Below are 14,394 nucleotides of genomic sequence, written 5' to 3' on the forward strand. Positions count from 1 at the left end.
GGGAAACACACTAATGTTGCCAACTAAGGAATACGATAATGTTTCTGAAATGATATCTTTGTAACCCGATCTAGTTGAATTGCTGTTTTTTTTTACTTCTTTTTTTGTATGTGTTTTTTTTTTAAATCCTGAAGGGAGGGTCGGTAATTACAACAATACTAACCCCTCCGTTTTGACCCACCCGGATGTTCCCAGAACACAATCTAGCAGAACAGAAAACTGGAGGAGACGAATAGGAATAATTATGTAAATTGTCTCTTAAATTATTTTTATTTATTTCAAATAGCACTTCTTGGGCTGCGGTTGGTTTTAAAACATTTTTTCTTTTTGTTGGTGGGAATAATATAATTATTTTAGTATCTAGAAATATTAAATTTAGAGAAAACGCATGAAGAAATATACTTATGTTTCAAATTTCACTGTACAATGTTAGGTTGTGTCGTATAAAAAATAAAGTTATTGTCAGAGATCCTGAAAACACATAATGGAGGACTTCGGAGTTCCGTTTGCTCTGAAGGTACTGGGGTACCTGCCTCCTGACCACGGCCTTGGATAGCCCAGTGTTCTCGCTTGTGTGGAGCAGTGTTGCCACCCACAGTACACTCACCTTACCTTCGGGCACTTTCGGGTACAAGAAGTTCTCAGTTCGGGTGTCATTCAGGTACATGCATCAGGAAAGTATGAAAACAAAATATATTGCTGTCTTCTTTAACACAGATAAAAAAAAAAACTGTTATGTTAAATCTCATAATTGCGTGGTAACTTGAAGTTTTATAGTTTAAATGCAATATTGGCTTTACTGTGCGTAGGATTATAAAATGCGTCGTTAAGAGGCCTATACAGACAGGGCGCAACTCCGCCAGCGGGTTCTGCGCTTACGACATCGTGCAAGGTGGGCGGGACAAAGCTGGGAGGAGGAGACGTGGATTGGTTATCTTGGCGGCGTGTCACTTCGACTGGGAGGCGGAGTGGGGAAAACACTTTCCACCCCGCCGGCATTCCAGCTTACAGTGTCTTTTAGGACAGATCGCGGTGTTCCGTACCCGCTATCGCTCTGTCCTCGAGTCTCGTGTTGTCGCGGTGTCGAGTTACCTTCGAGGCACAGTTATTTACTATACGTCAGTGGATAAAGGCCGCACTTGGCGTTGTGTTGAGCGCATTGCCCACCAACCTCCCAATTCTCTCCCCCGGCCAGGTTATTTACACTAGACAAGACTATTGGCTGGAGTATTTCTTCTCAGAGATCTCTCATTTTCCATGCTTTCGGAGCTGCGCCGAACTTTCATTGCAAGTTCTATGGAGCTGTCAAAACTACGCAACTCATCCATATAAAGAATCAAATGCATTTTCCGTTATACTTAACCAAAAATATTACATATTTTAATATCATAGTTGAAAATATGTAGGCCTACATGTTACCTAGTCAAAAATAATGCATACATAGCATAGCAAGTGCGCATACCTACGCATAAACAACACAGGTACGCATACGCGGACACATGCACACTTCCTTGCTGGGAGATTTTTCGTTTGTAGTTTTAAACCTTGCTGACTAAGAAATTAAAATTGATTTGTGCCAATTATTGGCAAGCAATGATTTACTTAAATAATTAAGTTGTGACTTATTGAGTTATATAATAATTCAGTTATACACTTGGGTCTGGTTACCCTTCAAGTTTTGTGCTATTACGTTTCCACCAGCAACAAAGTAATGAGATTACCATCAAATAAAGAATAATATTTTTCAAATTTTCAATTTTATACTATGTACGAAAATAGTTATATTATTGCTGGGTTTCAGAAATAACTCATAAATAGTTTACATGATTTTTCACCCTTCCGGTATATTTTTTTTTACAATTTCTTTCATCATAAAATACGTATTAGATTTAAATGTACGTACTAAACTACAATTTATCATACGAATACAAACGAATCTAAGCATGCACTGATGCAACAATGAGTCAACAAACATTCGTACATAAAAATATGTTAGTTTCAACAACAGGTTGAAATGCATCTCTTAGCTCAACGAAGTCATATAACATAGTCACAGGTACTATTTGTTGCTGCAAATTGTATTTGAAGTTTGCAAAATTACGGAACTAGTTGTCTAAGTCATCCGAAACGTGGTAACGTTATGAGGCAAAAATCGTAATTTTGTTCACCCGGACTTTCCCCATTCTTTAACATGAAATGAGTATACAGGAAGATGTGTGGCGTTTACGGTGAGTGACTAGTGTTCACAGTTTTTATTCCAAACGTACACAAACAGTTTTTTTTTGTAATAATGACGCGATTACTCAGCATGTCATATCATGTATTTGCAACTCTTTATTCCGTTAGAAATAGAATCTTTGCACCATTGTCAATATCAATAATTAGTGATTTAAAAAAAAGTATGGTAAGGATAATATGTGCCAAAATACATTTTCAATACGGCACAGAATCATGTTATTTTTTCTACCTTATATTTTGTACATGTTTAAATTGTTTACAATTTGCTATTTAAAATATTTGTATGCATGTCCACCCAATAACTGTTCAGAAAATAACAATCATCGATTTATCTGTACAAATTATTTTTGGCTTTTCTGAAGAAAAAAAAGTTAATGTATGAAGTTGTACAAATACATCTTCTTTAATGAAATATAATTGAATTTGAACACATTTACACACCACAAAGACAAAAAACATATGAGTTTATGGATACGCAGTTGAGTACATTTAGATGGTCTGCTTTTACAAGCATAATTTAACAGCGCACTGAGTTTATATTTTATTATATAATAATGTTATATCGCAATAAATACTTTAAGAAAATATACATATTATATTCCCCCATTTTTTAAGAAGCTACGCTACATAGGTAATTAATGAGCAGCTGAACAAGTCTTGACAGCAGCAAATTTTTTTCTTGCTCTTTTTTCAATAGCGTCAATAATGTATGGAGGGTCTCGAATTTCCATGCTCCTCGTATGCCTAGGGTCCACCAGTTCTGGCAAAATGCAGTTATAATAGAATTTTGTAAGATGTGGTTCCATCTCTTGTTTCCAACAATTGTCATCCCTTTCAATTCGAAATATTGCCATCTCTTTTTCCACTGATGTCCAAACACCAAAAATGCAATATTCCCTCTCTGAAATGCGAAGCTGTGCCTGAACTTGATAAAAATATGATTTTTTTTTTCTTTCCCAGTTTCAGTTCATCTCCTTCGAAACTCAGATATCGGATGTTCCCTTGTTTAACTGCTGCAGTAACATCTTTTCCAATTGCAGATTATGGACACTTGACTTCTGCAAGACCCTTTTCTCCAATAACACCATCCGGAGTGGCACCCAAGAAAGGCAATTCCTTGTCAATGAAGAGTTCACTTTTTCCAACCTTAATTCCTTCTTGTTTTTCTAGTTGTTCTATAGCTATCACCTCAAAATTTTTACCATGGTAAATTGCAGGCACATTCAAAATATCGGAGGTATAAACAATACTGCGAACTAAGTTCACGCAGCTTGTTGATGCACGTCTACGACAGACGTTCCCGAAATTAGAAGCCGTTAGAATTTTTCTACGTGTTTAAAGCCATTTTCCGCTTCCTGCCTGGAGAATTGTGTCTGTCTCTAACTGTTGATGGTCCTATTGTGTTAGTTGTAACCTACTGAGGAAAGCATGTTTCTGTTCCTCAAATGTTTCTGGATCCATGTCAGGCTGTTGACATTGAGGACCATAGTCCTTTTCTCCATAGGTTTTGGTGAGAGATTTTTTTGGCTGTTTTTTTGATGATAATTTGTGCGTTTTTTTTTAATTCCCGTCTTCGAAGTTCCCGCCTTCTGAATTCTAATCTTTTTGAAATTTTATTCGGACTTATACCCTTGAACATGCTTTTTTGTAACACATATTGTGGTGTTTTTGTATTGTGTGCTATTACAGCATCAGCACATCACCCTTGATAAGATCGTTTCGTGGCACTCTTTTTCCTCCGGAAAATTTCGCAATTATTGAATTGAATTGTTCGACTTTGTTGCTATCTACATCATGTATGAGGCTTCAAGAATGAGCAGCTAAATACTGACATTCTTTATAAATATGAGACCACAAAGAATTTTTTCTAACTCTGGGACAATGTTTGACTCGCCGTCTTTTCGACCATCGCAGAAGTAACCTTAAGTACTGCAATTTTTGTGCTCACCAAAAACGTGGCTCGGACCATTTTAAATATCGCATTTCAACTGTGAAACTTTAACTTGATCGGTGCCCTGTGACTTTCTGTAAGCGATTGCTTTTTGCAATCCAATGGATAGTTTACTCATTTTTATATAAACTATTTTCCTCAGAATGGTAGTCCCAAGATTAGCATTTTCACTCGCAGAAATAATTTTCTTCCTGTAATTGCGGAGCAGATGATTCCTGCATTCTATCTTCTCAACAGTAAGAGTGTTATATGGCCTAGCTTCCAGAATTTTCTTGTATACACTGCTGTCACCATCGGCTATAATTTTGGCATACTTTATGTTGTAGTTAAACTCTTTTTGAATCCTTCTACTATTATTTTGGCTTCCATGTTACTTGAGCTACCTTCGTGGTTTTTATAGCAATCGTGTGAAGGGATAGATTCGTTATTTTTCTCTCGAGCGCAAACATAGCACTATTTGTTTGCAACTGCCTTGAACAAAACTTTCTTTTTGTTTGCAACTCCAGAAAGTGCATCGTATTTACATTTGTAGGAGCGTTTGCACCAACAGCCATCGACAACAATAGTAATGAGGGGAATGTTATGCTCGTCAACTTCATCATTGGCTCTCGCTAATTCAGCTTCTTCGCGTGCAGCCTCTTCCATTTTTTCTGAAGCTGCTTTTCCCCGGCCATTACAGCTAACATCGTGATGTTTGGAATAAGTTTCTGGTGCCATGCAAGGCACGCCTTTTGCTGCACATAATTCTTGTAATTGAGAATACCTTGCCCCAATGCCCATAACTCCACCAACAGCCCTTGAATTCATATCCATAACTGAATTATCTTCCATATTATGCGTAGGAACACAGAGTCATGTTGTACATAATACAAAAAAATACAATAATAGATAAAAAAATTCTTTCGAATTTTTTTATTACACACATATTTGCAAGAGTACACCCAAACGATTCATTATGCTGACTTGCTTCCGTGAGTATTTGTAAGTACGACATATCTACAAATCAGACACCGTATAACACTTCTTCAGTTTTCTCTTCTTCATTTGAAAACACTCTTTCGCCCTGAGAACAGCTAGTTGGTGAGGATGTGGATGTTTGCTGCTTTTGGAGTACCAAACCGTTGTCTTCCTTTACATGTTCAATATATTCATCCAAATGTTTATATTTTCTTGGAATAATGAATAAACTGTTCGGCTGAAACAATCCATAAATACATTATTTTTGAATAACTTATATCTATTAATGTACCTAAAATCATGTTATATTTCTATGTCCATAAAATATGTAGGTATATATTATTGTTTCTCAAGTTACGAATAAAACAGGAGTATTGATAGCAGTAAAAGTACTTATAGTAGCTGTAGTATTTTTAATAGTTTTTTGTCCAATGTATGATGCATAATTTGAAAAGTCTTGCTACAATATAAATATTTTTAGTGCTTAAGTCAATGCTGTTTATGTTTTAACTGGGGATGGTGTATCACTTTTAAGTAAGGTCAATAAAAGATGTTGTCTATTGTCACTAAATGTGGTTAAGATTTTTTACTGTCTTCATTTTTTAGCCCTGTTTTTAGTGAAATTTCTGATTAAAAAACATTTATGTAGTTTGAGTAGTTGTGTAATTTTTCAATTGAAGTATATTCGTAAAGTTAAATTATAACTTAACTGTAATTTTTTTAACAGGTCAATATATTTAAAAGCAATATCATTGTCATTCAGCTAACCTGATTGCTTGTCACTGAATTGTTGATACATCTACTGTCTACAGTTGGCTCATTCCTGTCCACCAGCTCGTATGGAATGTCAATGGCTCCTTCGGTGGTTGACCAGAAAGAACATCCTGCTTCCATCTCAAATAGTTTCAGAGGCGGTTGCATTTCTATGTAAGACATGGCTGTAGAGCTGAAAGAGCCACATTACAGTAGCAATAACATTTAACTATTTATATTGATTTATTTAGATAGAAATATAGTTTCGAAAGAATGTCTAGTTTCGTGTAATAGTATAACTACCCGACCGTGTGCAAATTATACGAAATAATTAAAGTAAAATTTTTTTCAGGAAATAGTTGAAGAAAGAAAAATAGCATGTATTAAAAACGCTTTGTAATTAACTTATTTCTAAAGTGGGCTAAGGGACTTACATACACTGCCCATCTTCATTGTGCAGGACATTGGCTACAGAGTAGTTATTCTCTTCATCTGATGTGTCATTTTCTCTTGAAGAAATTTCTTGTGCCGTTTTTACTCCCTGGCTGCCAAGGTGACATCGTGAGTCTCTACCTTCCGGAACTTGATAACTGCAGCTATAAAATTTAAATTTTTTCCTGCAATGCATAAAATTTATCCTTTTTTAATACCTAGACTTCTTTATTTTTTGTACAATAAATGACCTTACACTGAACAGACCAAAAATCTTATGTATATTTTGGCCAAACCATATTTGTTAAATTAATAGAACTGGTTGTGTTGCCGATCTTACTTTCTCTAAATTAATAACTTAGATTTGTTTTAAATAATATGTAAACAGTTACTCAATTTGCCGGATAGCTTTCTTCATAGTACACTACTTCATGCACTCCGGATGTTATTTCGTTTTCAATCAGTGCTTGATGTCTGCAGTGATCTTGATAGGCTCTGGTTTTCCAATTCTTCATTGACATTGTTTTGTTTAGGTATAGTTTTTTTCCTGTGAATAAATTGATAATTCAGTGCCAAATAAAAAAATGTACACATATGTTATACACATTTTAAAGGTTAATACTACAACGTTAATACACACATATTATATGCTTCGACAGTGAGGAGCCAGAGTTTGTTTCCCCCCCCCCCTCCCCCTTCCCAACAGGGAGCTCAGCCTGTCAAAACTTATAACTTATGGATGCATTACATATCATAAACTTACATATTTAACCTATATATTTTAAATAAACTTTTCAATATGCGATTGTTCATCTAAGATAACTCAATATTATGGTCGGGAAGGTGTTGGAGGTGAGAGATCACAAGGTAAGTTTCGACTACGCAGGCTAATGAACGCCATATGTATTTTGTATGACATATTACAAAACAAACTGACCTTTGACTCCAGTATGCTTTGAGATCAGTAGCTTTATTTTTCTTTCTTGTTGGAGAAATATAAGGATTTCCTGCGAACACATGTGCTTATCGCGATATCCGATACCCCGACGCGCTGATAAGGCGACCGAGCAGCCGTCAGACGAACTTCCCCTCCGCTGCCTTCACAGCAGCCGCTAGCCCCACTCCTCGGCTCCAGTCGCCGGCTGAAGAATACGCCGCGCGAGGGAGACACTTCTCGGCAGAATAAATGTGCGGAAATGCATTTCGTCGTAGAAGAATTCTGGGCGTTTTTCAGCGGTGACCTATGTATGTTTTTACACCATTTTAATCAACGATTAATACTCTATCGGTGTGTGTGTCTACTTTTTTTGTGTGCATTACACACGATACATAAAACAGCTGCGTAAAACCACACATTCGGAAATTTTTTTTTACCTATGTTACGAATTTTAAAAAGCATTATAAAAATTATAGATCGACCCATTCATCCTTTCCCTATACATACAAAAAACATGACAATTTTATCTGTAATGGAAAGCTGCAGATTCTTCTTAACAAAAGGCCCTACAATCATGCCCTGAACACTGTCTGTATAGGCCTCTTAAGTTGGTTTGGGAAGGAGGGTACAGCGAAACGTTGATTGCTACAATTCCAGCCACACTTTAAAAATGTAAAATTCTGGTTAAAGGTTGGTGTACAATTATTGCAAATATTACCGTGGCAACGTACATTTGTGTAGCGGAGACTGTTTTCAGTGAGAGATATCCCTCTGTTTTCTTGATATTAGCTGTAATTTGATCCTGTGGTTTCGCAGAGATCTTTATGAATACAGCGTAGCCGAGGCTGTTTTTTGTTTAATGTTAGTTCGTTACGGTAAGGGCAAATAACGTTTTCAACCCAATTTTTTTTTTTCCATTCCAAGTGAATATGGTTCAATATTTTGTAATAATTTTTTTTGACGTGATAACGTCTTATTAATCGATGAACGCCGGCTGCAAGCACGAAAAAGCATGACACATTGTCACGTTCCGTCTGAGCTGAGCGTGCAAGAACCGGCCAACCACTGTGCGAGAAAAATTCTATATCAAACAGGTTCAAGGCGGGCTTTTTATATTTAAACAAATTATTTAAATAAAATTTGCAAAAAAACTGTAAATAATATTTGAAAATTAAAAAGTATGCAATTTTTCATCAATGTTTTCTTATGACGTTATCACGTAAAATTATCGTCCGTAAACCGACTTTACAGACAACCCCCTTTAAACGGGAGTATATTAAGGTACGGAGCGGATCTTCTCGGGTGTCGGGTATGGACAGAGTGAATTCGGGTAGGTCTGGCAACACTGCCCCGGCCTGCTATCTGCGGTCGCGAACACAGCTGACCCGCGCCATCTCCGGCTGATAAGGAACCACGAGCCGAGACGTTCTGTGTTGCGCCGCAATCACGCCCACCGCTTCCGTCGGCGTGAGCGTTAGACTACTTTATTCCACATAATTAGAGACACGAAAAATTCGCGGGTTCATTTCGTGTTATGCTAAAATTCAAATAATTATACCTTAGAGCTACTTCTGTCATTGGTTCACTGTTAATCTGGAGGACTGAGGGCCAATTAGAGACCCTCACTCATAGAAGTGTCGAATCACAGGCCACCCAGTCGAGACGACTCACAAGTCAGCAGCCAATGAACAGTTGGCATTTGCCCGAGTGTGTACAGGATATTGGAGTCTATCCTGGAGGTCATTGAACCCGCGAATTTTTCGGGTCTCTACACATAATAATATGTGTAGTGGCAGCTTAAGGGCCCCGCCTACCCGGGCACACACACGGTGCGCAGAGCTTCAGGAAAAACAACGCGATTTCATAACTACTCAACATATCCGAGTGGGGTCTGCTTACGGAAAAGCATCTAAGAGTTCGCCGAGGGCCGAAAAGTACTTTTGATTTCGGATTAAGTTTTTAAACTGTATTTATAGAAGAGTTAAAATGGCTATAAACGCATGTTTTCATAGTAATTTGTTAGGTGTAAAACAACCGGTACAGATTCTTGAAAGCACTTAAGGGTATTGCATCACACCTTTATCTTCATTTCTCGGCCATATAATGTCACGGTCACAGCTCATGTGCACTGGGAGAAGACTGCGCGCCAGTCCAGAGGAGACACCGCGCTAGAAGCACCAGCGAGCGTCGCGCTTATCATCCCGCCTCGCCAACACACATACATCGCTGATGATTAGGTCTCTCCACCTTGCAATTTCACAAATTCGCTAACAGCTTGCAATAAAGCTCCAGTGCTTAACTTTTATTTTTGGCTTGACATATCATAGGAATTTTGGCCACTCGTTGATGTCAACATTTGTGAACTGGTGTGATTATCATGGTAGTTGTAGCCGCCCGCGGACTACAACGGTTGTAGATCCTGTTAGTAAAATGTGTGGTTGTACCGAGGTATGATTTTATGACTTGACACGCCAAAAAAAATGGTTAAATGGTTCAAAATAAGATTGAAGAAAAAATCCAAGCAGTTGGGGCGTAATCCCACTTAATGCCTCACATATATCTCGGGCAGGAAACTCGTTCATTGACCTAGGAGTCCTGGTGCTTTTTTACATGCTTTATATTAGCTTCACCTGTATGTGTGTTTGTCCGTCTGTAACTCTTTCGACTAAGAGTGAGTGACTCATCACTGTAAAATGTCCCACCAATTTCCTTACGTTCGTTAGCCGAGCGGTCTAAGGCGCGCGACTTCTGTGACGTCAGCTTTCTGATTCAGCGATCGTGGGTTCTACTCCCGGCCACGCCGAGAAAAAAAAAAGGTTTTTTTTTTTCCCCCGGTAAATTCTAAGATTATATCCATACATTAACTGTAAATGATTCGGAGAGACTTTACCATTTCTTTGTGACGTTGCAACTCCAAATAGCTATCTCAGATGGTAATAGGTAGTGTCGATAACTCATTTCCCTATGATAATTATACATAAATATAGTTTAAAAAACTAAAAAAAACATGCTTTTAAAGAATATCAAACTAAAAAGTTAAAAATAAATATAGTTTAAAAAACTAAAGAAACATGCTTTTAAAGATTATCAAACTAAAAAGTTAAAATAATTTTAAAATTTAATTTATGACAATAGTATGTAAGCAATACTAGTATAAACGAGAAAAAAGCATGGGGCGCTTAATATACAAAAAATGTGGCACAAAGCGCCTCAAGCTTTTTTCTCATTTATACTAGTATTGCTTATATACTATTGTCATAAATTAAATTTTAAAATTATTTTTAACTTTTTAGTTTGATAATCTTTAAAAGCATGTTTCTTTAGTTTTTTAAACTATATTTATTTTTTTTCGAACATATGTTTTCCCACACGATAAAGTTTTGTCTCGTTATCAGTAAAGCGTAACATCTGTTACGCGGTTCGACCCGGACGACGGATTTCAGGTTCGAATATTACGTAAGGCGCGCTCATCTAGCGCATGGAAGTGAGAAGCCAGAGAGTTGGTGTAGGCCCTTAGTTCCCAAAGTGGTCCAGGTGACCCCTAGGGGTCCACGGGAGACTCAACGGCGGTCCACGTTGGCGTGTCAAAAAAATGGGGGTTCACAATTCGTAAGCGGGGGTCCACGAAAACTGAAGCCACAATATTGATAATTTTCTGTCAATCCATCAAGTACATCTCTCCCATTGAAATTTTAACTTTTTTGTGATTGTCATTGTAGAAGTTACGTTACGTTATTAATGTTTAATTTTAATTATATTACGACTGTTATCATATTACAATGTAATATAACAATAATAATTTATAGTGTAATAATCACATACTTGAATAAATACAAGACAAAAAATACTATTTTTATTTTTACCACTCCGAATGGGGAGTTTTCTAAATGAAATAAGTGAAAATTGATTGGTTCCTGGTGCTGTGAGTAGATGTCAAAAAAGTAAAGTTGGATAGTTGGATGGAATAACGTTTTCGATTGGCCAAATGTACTTTTTTGACATCCACTCAGCACAATCAATTCTCACTTTTTTTTTCTAAAACTATTAATTCGTGGTTGGAACTCAGCTGCGACGCAAATTTCCATAGATCTAATCTTAGCATTTTTTTTTGTCGAGTTTTGGGAATATGGTAGAAATGTAGCTGCAGGAGGTCCAATGGAACGAGCTAAATTTTGAAAGTGGTCTGTGAGAGAAAAAAAATCTGGGAACCTCTGGTGTAGGTAATCATCGTCATGGCAACAACTGGAGTCAAAACGAAAACGACTCCCTACCATCCTTTTCCATCTAGCTAGCAGAACATTTATTTTTTGGTCGTAATTAAGTTTTAACGATAATTCCTTGCCGACGTTTGTAATACTTTCTACTCTTTTCACGATGACATTAGCCGTTAGAGTTTTGGCTTGTTTTTGCTTACCAAATGCTACTTCGCCTTTTATAACTCTCACCCACTCTTCCTTGATCTAATACTGGTCGTTATGTAAACATGGTTGTCAGTGGTGTCGGGGAGGGGGGGGGGGGGGGGCAGTAGTGGATCCCTGGGTCCCGGAAACTTCCAGAGACAGTTGAGTTTTAGAAGGTTAAACTACAAGTTTATCTCTTGATAAAATCCATCGGAAACCTTGAAAGTTAAAACGACACGCGCAGATCACTTGTACATTTAAAACCGCCGTTACATTTGGGTCTTAAGTTTTTTTTTGACGTGCGAGAACCGGCCAACCACCGTGCGAAAATTTTTTATATAATACCAAACAGGTTAAGGCGGGCTTTTCAAAAGCAGCAATTTAAAAAATTTGATTTATTCTTCCAATTTCGTCATTTAAAATTAACAAATTTATTTACATTGATTTTATTTCAGTTTATTCCTATAACTAATTGTTCGTGATTATATTTAAAAATATATATTTAAATTAAATTTTGCAAAAACTGTAAATAAAATTTGAAATTTAAAAGTAATGCAATTTTTCATCGATGTTTTCTTATGACGTTATCACGTAAAATTATCGTCCGTAAACCGACTTTATAGACAACCCCCCCTTTTTTCCACATCATTCATCCAATGTTAAGAATTTTTTTTTGTTGCTAAAATCCACGTGTGCTCTCTGATACGCCCTGTTGTCTCGGCCTGGCCTGCAATGCGAATGTGGTTGCAGGAAACTGTTACGAAACATGAACCAGGACTCGGAACCATGTCATTCAACTGTGCTGATTACCTTTTTTTTTTTTTTATCGAGTGTTGTGTCGGACGTGTGGTCTGGCAGGGAAACGAATTCAGACACAAGTATAAAAAAAAGTGGTTTTCTGTAAAGTCGGTTTACGATCGATAGTTTACTAACCTGACGTCATAACAAAACATTGATGAAAGGATTGCATACTTTTATGAATAAAATTGAATTTTTTTATTGAATTATCACTATTTTGTATGGATACAAAGAAGGAGTGAAATGAAATCTACAATTTAATTGATAAATTTACTTTTATTTACACTCATTAATTCAAATAAGTCTATTACTTTGACGAAGAGATTATTTTAACTATAACTGTTGTACATGTTTGCTATTTAACTTCTTCCAATCGGTGTTAGTCTGTTAAGGATAGGACGATGATAGGAAAAGAAGGAAACGAATGGGAGTGTTTCAAGTTTAATGTGCATCGCAAAAGTCAAATCGATGGTTGTTCCAATCGAGTGGAAGAGAGATATAATACGGCGCAATCGTACAATGAGCGTAACGGGACAATATGTGTAACGGGACAATATGCGAAACTGGACAATGAGTAATCCTTTTTCGTGCGTGCAGCCGGCGTTCATCGGTTTATTAGACGTTGTCACGTCAAAATGCCAGAATGCAGGGCAAACCAAGCAGCGACTGCGACCCTGTGACGTGGTACCGGCAGTGACGTCACCGCCGCGGGGTTCGGGAGCACAAGAGCGGCGCCACGTGACAGCAACATATTGCGTTTTTACGCGAGGGGAACACAAGGGATTAAAAAACTATTAAGTAGTGTTTATGTTGCACCAAAAATACGACAACCGTTAATGGTTAAAGTTTTTTTGGTGTGTAACAGGAAGTAGGGAGAAGCGGTGTGGCCTGTGGGGTGTCAGCGAGCCCAGGCATTCCCGTGGCGTTTGGAGAGAGAGAGATAGTGAGAGTTAGTGTTAGTGAGTATGTTAGTGAGAGAGAGCGTGTTAGTGAGAGGGTTAGTGAGATAGTGAGATTGTTAGTGAGAGAGAGTGAGTGTTAGTGAGAGTGTTCGTGAGAGAGTGAGAGTGTTATAGAGAGTGTTAGTGAGAGAGTGAGAGAGAGTTTGTGAGGGTAAGAGAGAGAGAGAGGACACAGCTGTTTACCGTTCGTTCTGCTAACAGTAGTCTTGACCAGCGCCACGCACTTTCACGTGGCTTTTATAATATGTCATATATAAGTTTCGAAATAATATTGTGTAATATGTAAATGCAATAATATAATAAGTTTCTATTATAATACGTGTAATGTTAATACATGCTGTGTGATACGAATTCATTTCTGGAAGTTATTTGTATTAAGTGAGTATTAATACGTAATTTATTTTTATTGATATTATGGTGTTTTAAAATATCACGTTTATTTCTTTTGGTGTCGTCTTAATTAACCCTTCTAATATTTTGGTTATTAACGAGGTTAGATGAAAACTAGATGCCTTTTTTTATCACTGAAATGTTTGAGTTATGTGTTTAATACAAATTTACATTTAAGTTGGAATACCCCACTGTGCGTGAACACAGTTCAACGATTTTACAAATAAATTCAGTAAAAATAAAAAAAAATAAAAATACTCGAGAGAAAAAATAATGTTACCACTGCGCAAGACCAAGTCTCGTTCGGAAACAAAGTTCTGACGTTTATTCGAAATATAATGTTTTTTTTTTTTCGATTGGAAAGTTTGTCACTATCGCCGCTGACGTCACAAACGTTCGAGACGTGGTTGGCCAGGGAATTGTTTTATTCGCGTCGTGCCCGTCGCTGGTGCTAGAGGTAATTCCCAGGGATTAGTAACTTGTGATATCTTCAGTGTATGTTCGCCTAATCTTTTGAAGTACACTTGTTAAGAAGGCTTTAGTACAGCACACGTGTACTTGAGCGTGATTGCAGAG

The sequence above is a fragment of the Bacillus rossius genome, chromosome 15 (genome assembly GCF_032445375.1).
Source record: "Bacillus rossius redtenbacheri isolate Brsri chromosome 15, Brsri_v3, whole genome shotgun sequence".
Taxonomy (NCBI): domain Eukaryota; kingdom Metazoa; phylum Arthropoda; class Insecta; order Phasmatodea; family Bacillidae; genus Bacillus; species Bacillus rossius.